This window comes from Puma concolor, chromosome D1, assembly GCF_028749965.1.
Source record: "Puma concolor isolate L17-30 chromosome D1, mPumCon1.1.hap2, whole genome shotgun sequence".
In the NCBI taxonomy this organism is placed as follows: Eukaryota; Metazoa; Chordata; class Mammalia; order Carnivora; family Felidae; genus Puma; species Puma concolor.
The window spans coordinates 104,481,841-104,492,422 of NC_141676.1; positions in this window are offsets into that span (position 1 = coordinate 104,481,841).

Below are 10,582 nucleotides of genomic sequence, written 5' to 3' on the forward strand. Positions count from 1 at the left end.
TTTTTTTTTTTTTTTTTTTTTTTTCTGAAAGCCATATTGACACTAATTACGGAGCTTGTGGTCCATCGCATAGTAATTCGTACCCGGTGAGCTGGTTTTGTGAGAGAGAAACTTTGTTGCCTCATCAGAGCTGTAAGGATACTGTAGCGTGCTGGATGCCACGTTCAGCCAACCCCCCACCTGCTCGGGCATATGGAAACAAAATTGTGTGCACAGATTGTATACTTATAAAGATTTTTATTGTGCACAATGTGTATATATTATAACTGCATTGCCTGATGAGTCACATTGTTTCGCTGTAGCTTTTTATTCATTTGTAGCCTACCTTATAAGAGATAGTCTACATTTCTTCCTCCCCCCCCTCAGTTTTTACCTTGATTCATAGAAAGTAGAATCAGTTGAAGTACAGAAACTTTTACCAATTGGGCTTTTTATCATCATTCTAAAGTATTACTATTTCTTTAAACTTTCACAGAACACTTGTGTTTTCAAAGTTCCCCGGAACACTGCTCAGTTTTCTTAGAAATTCCAAATTAGAAAATGCTATTTAGATTTAAGAACTTATATTCTGAAAATTTATGACCTTAATTTTAAAACGATGTGTAGTTCAAATCATGTGTGGACATTTTTGAAACTTAAGTTTTCGTAGCAATTTACTTTATAACAAGAAAGACCCATTTTAGGTGATTGGCACTATAATGTAAGGAGACTTAATAGCTTATTGGGTTTTGTGTACAATATCATTACATTGGTGATCTTAAAGATTAGCATCACAAAAGCAAACGCTCCAAAATCACAAATCCACACCATGTAAATAAGGAGGACAGACATAAGAACATGGGACCCTAATATTTGAAGGCAGCCTCATCCCATAGTGGACTCAATAATTTATTTCTCTTTCCACACCATTTTGCTCAGAGACTTTGCTTTCTCAGTTCTATTTGGATCCTATAAAAACTGCTTTTGTTAACTAACAACAAGGTTATAGTGCTAAGAAATCTTGTTCTCTGATATCATAGACTATGATAAGCTTTGCTGTGTGAAGTCATTTTAGTGACAATAGACCATGTCTTCTCACTTTAAAGAATCTGAGCCATGTGAGTCAGTGACACAGAAAAGCTGCCTCAATTTCCAACCCAGGGGCAGAGATTCAGATAAAAGGTTGTCAGACACAGCATTCCACATTCATCTTGACTTTTTAGTTTCTAAATGAATAGGGCTCTGAGTCAGCTTCTCAACACTGCTGGTAGTCAGACTATGATGTTTCTAACAGAATCAATGACAATGTTTCTAACAGAACACGGCCAAGGCCACACAAACACTCCCCTCACTGAGAGGTCACTACTTCTTTTTTACATGTTTTTTTACTTTTATTTTCTTCTTGGGATAAAATATGCCAAACATAAAATTTCCCATGTTAACCATTTTTAAGTATGCAGTTCAGTGCATTAGATACAACCACATCATTATGCAGCCATTACTGCCATCCATCTCCAAAACTTACTCATCTTCCCAAACTGAAACTACATATCCCTTAAACACTAACTCCCCATTCCCAACCTCCCCAGCCCCCTCCCCCAGCCCTCAGCAGCCACCATTCTACTTTCTGCCTCTCTGAATCTGACTACACTAAGTACCTCATATAAGTAGAATCCTACAGTATGTGTCCTTTTGTGTTTGGCTTATTTCACTTAGCATAATGTCCTCAAATTTCATCCATGTTATATAGCATGCATCAGAATTTTCTTCCTTTCTAAGGCTGAATAATATTGCATTACACACACACACACACACACACACACACACACACACACCATCTTGTTTATCCTTGATGGACCCTTAGGTTGTTTCCATCCATTGGTTACCGTGAACACTGACATTATTGTTAATATTATTTTTTAAGTTGAGCTTTCTTACCAGGACTTCCCCAGGCCTGCTTTGGTCTCTCACTTTATAAGGAAAGATTACTATGATAATCAATCCAGAGGTGATCCCCACTCCCCCTGGTTCCTCTTTAGAATCATCCCAAATCCTGTCTTTTAAAATGTCCTTTCCTATTAGTCCCTCTTAGGAGAGACCCCTGGTTCCTCCTGTTAACTGTAGCAACGGGTTCATAAAAGTAACATTGTTAAAATTGTGTTCTAGTAAACTTTATCTGCTATGCTCTATCACCATCCTGTTAAAGTAGACTTTCATTTCCAAAATCCATTTATTTTTGTACTTTCATAGGACTAGCATGGAGCCACAGAGTAATGGTGGCCATACCAATCAGTGGTCCCCAAAGTAATGAAACTAGTTCACACCTGTAAACTGTCCAACAGCTTATAAAATATTTTTAAACAGGCAGAAGGTCCCTCATGAATACTTAACCGTCGATGATAATATCTCTTCCTTTCCACTGCCTTATGCAACCTTGTCTTGAGAAGTATTGACATCAGGTTCACTGCTGATAACTGCAGATAAGTGCTGTTTACTTCCTGCCAGTGGTCTGGGGAGAACGAAAGGATGATAAATCTTTTGCCTTTACCCTTTATCACTGCAGAATAAAGGGGGAAAAAGGTAAAAACAAGGTAAAAATAAAAGCCAAACATAATCTTCAAAATGCACCTTGCACAAAATGGACATTTTATAAAGGCTTTCATGAAATTTGAATCGCACTTTATCTCAATTCAGCTCAAAAAACACAAATACTTGGTGTGTATCAGATACTGTGCCAGAATACCAAAGTAAAAACACACTTATTAAGATAATATTTACTATACCAGAAACTGTAAGTATGTAAGATATTAAGATAGTCTTAGCTCCAAGAATAAGATGATTCATTTTGAGTTTAGAGTTCTTTATTTTGCAGATAAGGAAACAGCTTTAATTTTTCCATCTGTAAAATGGGTTGTATGATGATTAAACCAAAGCATATACAATATCTAATATATAATAAGTACTCATTGATTTCTGTAAGCAAATCAGAGAATGCAAAATTAATACAAGAGAGTTGTGCCAATGCCTTAAAGAATTATAAAGTACTATGGGAATATAGGGGAAAGGGATTCATCTTTTCTGAAGAGATACAGGAGGATGGAAACTGAATTAGATCTTTAAAGAAGGTAACTTTGACAACAAATATTATGGGTAAGCCTATTCCAGATAGAGTATCTTGGACCTAAGCAACTAGAGTCATGGGTCTCTAAGAGAGAAACCCAAAGGAGCGTCCAAGTGCAAGAAGAACAGGTAAGAGTTCTGTTTTAGAAAGGCTGAAATCTCACTTTGAGAGGGACAATACATGGAGGGACCCAGCAGGCAGATAGGAAGAGTGCAGGGATGGAGACATGAACTTGGAAGTCATCCACACAGAGAGGGTAGATGAAGCAACGGGAGGGAAGAAGGTGGCAGGTTGTCCAAACACTGCACCTATAGGCTCAGGCCAGCCCTAAGGTCTTCGGTTTATGCAAACCTAATTTGTAAACCCGGTTAGCATATAAAGAAGATTCTCAGGGCACCTGCGTGGCTCAGTCGGTTAAGCGTCTGACTCTTGATTTTGGCTCAGGTCATGATCTCACAGTTCGTGGGATCGAGCCCTGCATTGGGCTCTGAGCTGACAGTGTGGAACCTACTTCAGATTCTCTCTCTCCATCTCTCTCTGCCCCCCCCCCCCAATCTTGCTCACTCTCTCTCAAAATAAGCTTTAAATTAAAAAAAAAAAAAAGTTATCAGCTGGATTTGAACGTGTTGGCATACATTGAACAAACTGGTGAGGCAAGCCTATCAGAAGGCCATTTCTTGGAAAAGTAAGGCGTATCCCAGGAGAGAAATCAACTAAAGGAAGAAGTTGCCAGAAACAAAGAGCACAGTGCAGAGAAGAAGCTGACCAAGTTAGAAGGAGGGAAAGGGTAATTCTGACAGCACAGCAGCTATCATGTACTAGATTTGTCTCCTGGCTTAGTCTCTACTGGATGTGTGTGTAAGGTCCACGGAGAACAGAGCGGTTGCACGTATTCTAAAAGAGCTCTTTCAATGAAAAGTATGTATGATAATGGTATGGCACAACACTGCTTGAGTTCTCCACTAGCACAACAAAAAACCAAACAACAACAACAACAACAACAAACTGAAGCAGGGTAGGAGCAGGGATGGGGAATGAAGAGGAGTATTTCTTCTCACTCCTGACTTCCCTTCCATGTGGAGGATGTACCACAGGCCTAACAGTCCTGGCCTCTTGCACCTGGCCTGTCTTATTTCTCACGAAAACATGAAGTAAAATTTCAAGATTTGGAACAGGGCCACCCCATGCAAAGGCAGTGTCCCAGGGGGTGGGCTTGTTTAGCACGCCTACAGGTACTTGGGGCCTGAGGCTTTGCAGACCTGAGGTCCTGAGTTCCTCGGGTAGAGGGCCCCAGGGTGAAGTGTGAGTCCTTCCTGTGGGTTCCTCATTGGCACCCACAGCTTGTTCAGAGTTAACTACCTCCCTGTGCTACCAATGTACGTGGTGGTGTGCAGCTATCTTGATGACAAACTTGAATTGATTAGTAATCGTCATGGCAACCAAATTTAGACAACTCTAGTTCTGAATAGTCCAAGGTACATGCTACTGGAAATTATGACATCCAGTTACAGCAGTCTAATGAATTATTGGACAAAAGAATATGGGCATCAATATTCAGCGTGGGCCATGTATAATGAAAAAGACAATAGGCTTTGGAGACAAACGAGCTGAATTCAAACCCTACCTCAGCTCATTTCTGCCTATATTTCCTTAAACAAGTTGACTCTAATCTCTCTGAGACTCCCTTTCCTCATCTTTGAAACACTGAGAGCACTAACTACTTCCTTTGAAGAATTATTCTAAGAGTTTGAGATACTAGGCACAAAGACAGCACAATACCTGGCATGTGGCAAGTGCTTAATAGGATAAATAAGTCATTGTTATTATTATTTAAAAGGCCCACCCCACTCACTATTTATAAATACTGATCACGTCTGGTCACGTAGCCAGCATCTGAGAAAACAGACTGTGGCCGACACTAATCATTAGCTATCAAATACATTTCTCTCTTGGGGCACTTGGATGGCTAAGTCAAGTAGGCATTTGACTCTTGATTTCAGCTCAGATCATGATCTCATGGTCGTGGGATCAAGCCTGGTGTCAGGCCCTGCATGGATTGTGGAGCCTGCTTGGGATTCTCTCTCTCCCTCTCTCTCTGCCCCTCCCCCACATGCATGTGTGCTTGCTCACATTCTCTCTCTCAAAATAAATAAATAAACATTGAAGAAAATACACTTCTTCATGCATAACATATCTCTGAGTTTTAGCAGGCACTTTACCATCCTTGTGGCTAGCTATGGTCATGCGGCTAAGTTCTAGCCAATGATACTAGTGGATTTCCACAAGGTTTCTTGATAGGAATTAACTGGGAAGTGTTCTTTACCCGTTCTGATACCTGGAATTTTGGTGCAGTGGTCAAAGCCTTAGCATCTGTCCTGGACCATGATGTGATCTTGAGCAGGAATAGTGATGAAAATGGTAAAGCAGAAAGATAGGAGCAATGTTGGTGTCTCTATGCATGGTGACTTAGGGGAGTTTCCCTATTAGCCGGAAACCTGGGTTAGGTGAAAGAAAAATCCTTACTTTGTTACGACACTATTTTTGAGCCTCTGTTCTTGATAACCTAAAACAATCCCTAACCCCTATAGAACATGCTTTGGAGATTGCCTATATTCAAATGTGAGTGAAGAAAGGAAATCAGAGACAGATAACCATTGGTCAAAACGGTAGGAACGGGAAAAGCGTCAAGAAAATGCAGCATTACAGGGGCGCCTGGGTGGGTCAGGTGGTTAAGCGCCAGACTTTGGCACAGGTCAAGGTCTCACAGTTCGAGGGTTTGAGACCCATGTTGAGCCCAGAGTGAGCACAGATCCCGCTTCAGATCCTCTATCACCCTCTCTCTCTGCCTCTCCCCTGCTCTCTCTCTCTCAGAAAAAAGAAAGGAAGGAAGGAAGAAGAAAAATAAAATGCGGCATTGCAGAAAATAAAGGAAGAAAAAATTTGAAGGAAGGTGTGAAGTCATTGGTATCAAACTCAGGATGAGGTCGGAAAGATGTCATTGTATTTGGCCATTAGAACACAAAATTCTGCTGCAGCTTGAGAAACAAATCAGAGAATTGCAAGTTAACAAAGAGAGGAATAAAGGTTTTTCCTTGGTGTCTCAGAGAGAATGGAAGAGAAGCAGTCTAGGAGCAAACAAGTTTGTTGAGAAGAAGAACCACATTGCCACCGACAGCAGGAAGCTTGGGAAATAAAGGGAAGGAGGTGGGGAAGAATGAAACTGAGAAAAGGGTGTCTGCACGAGGTTCCAGAAGAACAATCAGAAACAGAATGGCTGGGACAAGTCTTAGGATGATCACTTTAACAAATGAAACCTTCTTCGAATGAACAGTTTTTTTAAATAATTGTATTGTCCTGACAAAATTTTTCAAACGTAAGTGCTGACAGCAATAATTCCCTTTTTACAGGGCAAATTAAGTGCCATCCTCAAACACTTGCATTAAATTTTAAATGAGCATAACAGCACTCAGAATGTAATTTTGAAAGGGGAGAAATCTTGCAACACAGACAAGAAAACTTCATGCGGAAGAAAAGTGATTGTTGGGAAAAATGCATAATTAGCTTAAGTCAAATGGGTTTTCTATACTTTTTAAATTGTCATTAACAGCAAATAAACTAAGAGTAAACTAATACACCAGAAGTGTGTTCATAAAATTAGACTCTCTTCAGAGCTCATCATTTACCTTTGGATGTTAGTCACCTCGTGCCACAGCCCAAGCTTTAATGACCTATTTCTGTTTCATCCAATTGTACATCTCTCCTTTTATTTTATTTTTATTTTTTTTTTAATTTTCTTTTTTTTTTTCTTTTTTGAACGTTTATTTATTTTTGGGACAGAGAGAGACAGAGCATGAACGGGGGAGGGGCAGAGAGAGAGGGAGACACAGAATCGGAAACAGGCTCCAGGCTCTGAGCCATCAGCCCAGAGCCTGACACGGGGCTCGAACTCACGGACCGCGAGATCGTGACCTGGCTGAAGTCGGACGCTTAACCGACTGCGCCACCCAGGCGCCCCTCTCCTTTTATTTTATAAAACTTATTATTGATACAGCTAAAGTAAGCATTGCTTTAAAAGCAAACTCTACAAACCCCTTAGGACTCGTTCATTCTTGGAATTTTTTGTATCTATTTTGCTTCCTAGGAAATGCAGTAAGAAAAATGCACTTCACTTTAGAGAATACTTTGATGACTAATCCTAACTATTCAGATAGTTAGACCTCTTCCATTTCCTGTCATCTGTTTCTGTGCTGACCTCAAAGTAGCCTTTGAATTCCATCTTGAGAAGAAAAGGTTATGGATGTAAAAGTTATGGACACAAAAAACCAATCAATTATGCCCCCCCCTTTTTTTTTGCCCCATTTGTACAGTTATTTCCAAACCATAACACTTCATCTTGGGAGGGTGGCAGAGGGGGATAACTGTGGTACTAGGGTGTCTGAGACCTACATTCAAATTCTGACATACCTGTGGGGCGCCTGGGTGGCTCGGTTGGTTAAGTGTCCAACTTCGGCTCAGGTCATGATCTAACCGTTCGTGAGTTCAAGCCCCGCGTGGGGCCCTGTGCTGACAGCTCAGAGCCTGGAGCCTGCTTCAGATTCTGTCTCCTTCTCTCTCTGCCCCTCCCCACTTGTGCTCTGTCTCTCAAAACTAAATAAACATTTTAAAAAATTAAATAATAGCAACAACTGCTTCCTACAACTATTCCCTTAATTAGGCTAAATGAAATCAGCCAGACAGAAAGGGACATATGATGCATTATTTCACTCATATAAAATATTTAGAAAAGGCAAATTCATAAAGACCAAATGTCTGTGGGCTGAATTGTCGGCGGGGGTGGGGGTGGGGGGGTGGTGAGGGGGGAGAGTGGCGGGACCGGGCGGTGTTGGGAAGGACAGCAGAACTGGATGTTACTACTTACTGAGTACACAGTGGGTTTGGGATGACAAGGAAGTTTTGGACATACGGTGACGGTTGCCGAGTGTGAATATACTAAATGTTACTGAACTGTACACTTTAAAAGGGCTAAAGTGCCAAATTTAATGTATCTCACCACAAAAAAATTTTAATAGAATTATTCCTTTATGAACAGGAATTAAAATTTTTAATTTAAAGTTTACAGATCTCGGGGCACCTGGGTGGCTCAGTCGGTTAAGCGTCCAACTTCAGCTCAGGTCATGATCTCACGGTCCATGGGTTCGAGCCCCGCATCAGTCTCCGTGCTGACAGCTTGGAGCCTGGAGCCTGCTTCGGATTCTGTGTCTCCCTCTTCTCTCTGTCCCTCCCCTGCTCATGCTCTGTCTCTCTCAGTCTCTCAAAAATAAATAAAAGTTAGGGGCGCCTGGGTGGCGCAGTCGGTTAAGCGTCCGACTTCAGCCAGGTCACGATCTCGCGCTCTGTGAGTTCGAGCCCCGCGTCAGGCTCTGGGCTGATGGCTCAGAGCCTGGAGCCTGTTTCCGATTCTGTGTCTCCCTCTCTCTCTGCCCCTCCCCCGTTCATGCTCTGTCTCTCTCTGTCCCAAAAATAAATAAACGTTGAAAAAAAAAATTCTTTAAAAAAAAAATAAAAAAAATAAATAAATAAAAGTTAAAAAAAAATTTTTTTAAATAAAGTTTACAGATCACCAAATTTGGAGGGAGGGCCATCTTCTTAAAATAGAAACTAAAGGACGTCAAATCTGTGACTTGAATGTGCTTATACTCCAGCAATGAGTCATTTCACATTTAGGCCTGAGTAGCAGTTCTTGCTGTTATTAGTGTAAGACTTCACACAATTAAAGTCAAAATCATAATTGGATTTTTCTTCCAACTTGAAAAATTATGTGTTCTTGATTATATTTTGAACTCTGAAAAACAGTTAAATAAAAGCATTTGTTTAATAGTGTTAGAAAGGTAGACTAGCAAAAAACTGGTTTGGTCGGAATTTCACACAATACACTGAAAAAAATTTTTAATGGATTAAACACTTAAACATAAAAACAAGGTCACAAAAAAATCCTGAAAAACTATGGCTGTTTTGGGGGTAGGCAAAGAATGCATAAATCTCAAACTAGCAGAAGAAACCACTCAAGAAAAGATAGCTTTCACTCCCTCTGCCCGCTTATGTGCACACACACACACACACACACACACACACATTTACTATTTATTTCAGTACTTAAAAAAAACCTCAGAAGCAAAACCACAGCAGTCCTCACTTATCTGCAAGAGATATGTCCCAAGAACCCCAGTGGACGTCAGATAGTGCCTAACCGTATATATGTTTTTTCTTTCACAAAACATCTGTGATAAGTTTAATTTATAACTTAGGCACAGTAAGAGGTTAACAATAATAACTAATAAGATAGAACAATCATGATATACTATAATAAAAGTTATGTGCATATGTTCTCTCTCTTCCTCAAAATATCTTATTTTCCTGTACTCACCTTTCTTCTTGAAATGATGTGAGATGAAAACATGCCTACATGAAGACATGAAGTGAGGGGAATGCCATAGGCGCTGTGACATAGCACTAGGCTCTACTCACACATTGTCAGAGAGGACAGTCTGGTTTCTGAACACTGATGACTGTAGAAAACTGAAACCACAGAAAGAAAAACCACAGATAGAATTGGACTACTGTAATTGGGGAAAACATTTACAAGAAACATTTCAAACAAAGCTCTGATATTCCCAAATACGAAGAGTGTTCACAGTTCAATAAGAAGAATCAAAACCCTAGTAGAAAAATGGTCAAAGAATATGAACGTTTCATGAAGAAATATTATTGGCTGATACAAAGAATCCAAAAATACCCAGTTTCATTCATGGTAAGAGTGATTTAAAATTAGTAATCACTATTTTGATGGAAATACCAACAGACTGGTTTAGAACTAGACAAGCTAAGTTGATACAGAAAAGTTCACAAAGAAAAATAAGCATCCAAGAATGAGCCAGCAAAATCTGGGGGGGGGGGGTGTGTAGAAAAACAATTGGTGGGGTGGGCGTGGAAGAAACTAGTCCTGCAATAATTCGGTTCTAGGGTAGGAAGAGCCAGACATTTATAGGTTGTTAGGCCAGAAACAGACAAAACAAAGGGGAAAGTTAGCATCTGGTAACGATACCATTTCTTATAAGTGATGAAAGATGGATTGGGGCGCCTGGGTGGCGCAGTCGGTTAAGCGTCCGACTTCAGCCAGGTCACGATCTCGCGGTCCGTGAGTTCGAGCCCCGCGTCAGGCTCTGGGCTGATGGCTCAGAGCCCGGAGCCTGTTTCCGATTCTGTGTCTCCCTCTCTCTCTGCCCCTCCCCCGTTCATGCTCTGTCTCTCTCTGTCCCAAAAATAAAAAACGTTAAAAAAAAAAAATTAAAAAAAAAAAAAGAAAGATGGATTGATAACAAATTGTGTTAGTGACTAGGCAGCTATACCTGAAGAAAAACTTAAATTGGCTCCTGACTTCAAAACTTACACCGAAATAAAATCTAAATGGAGTAAACATTTAAG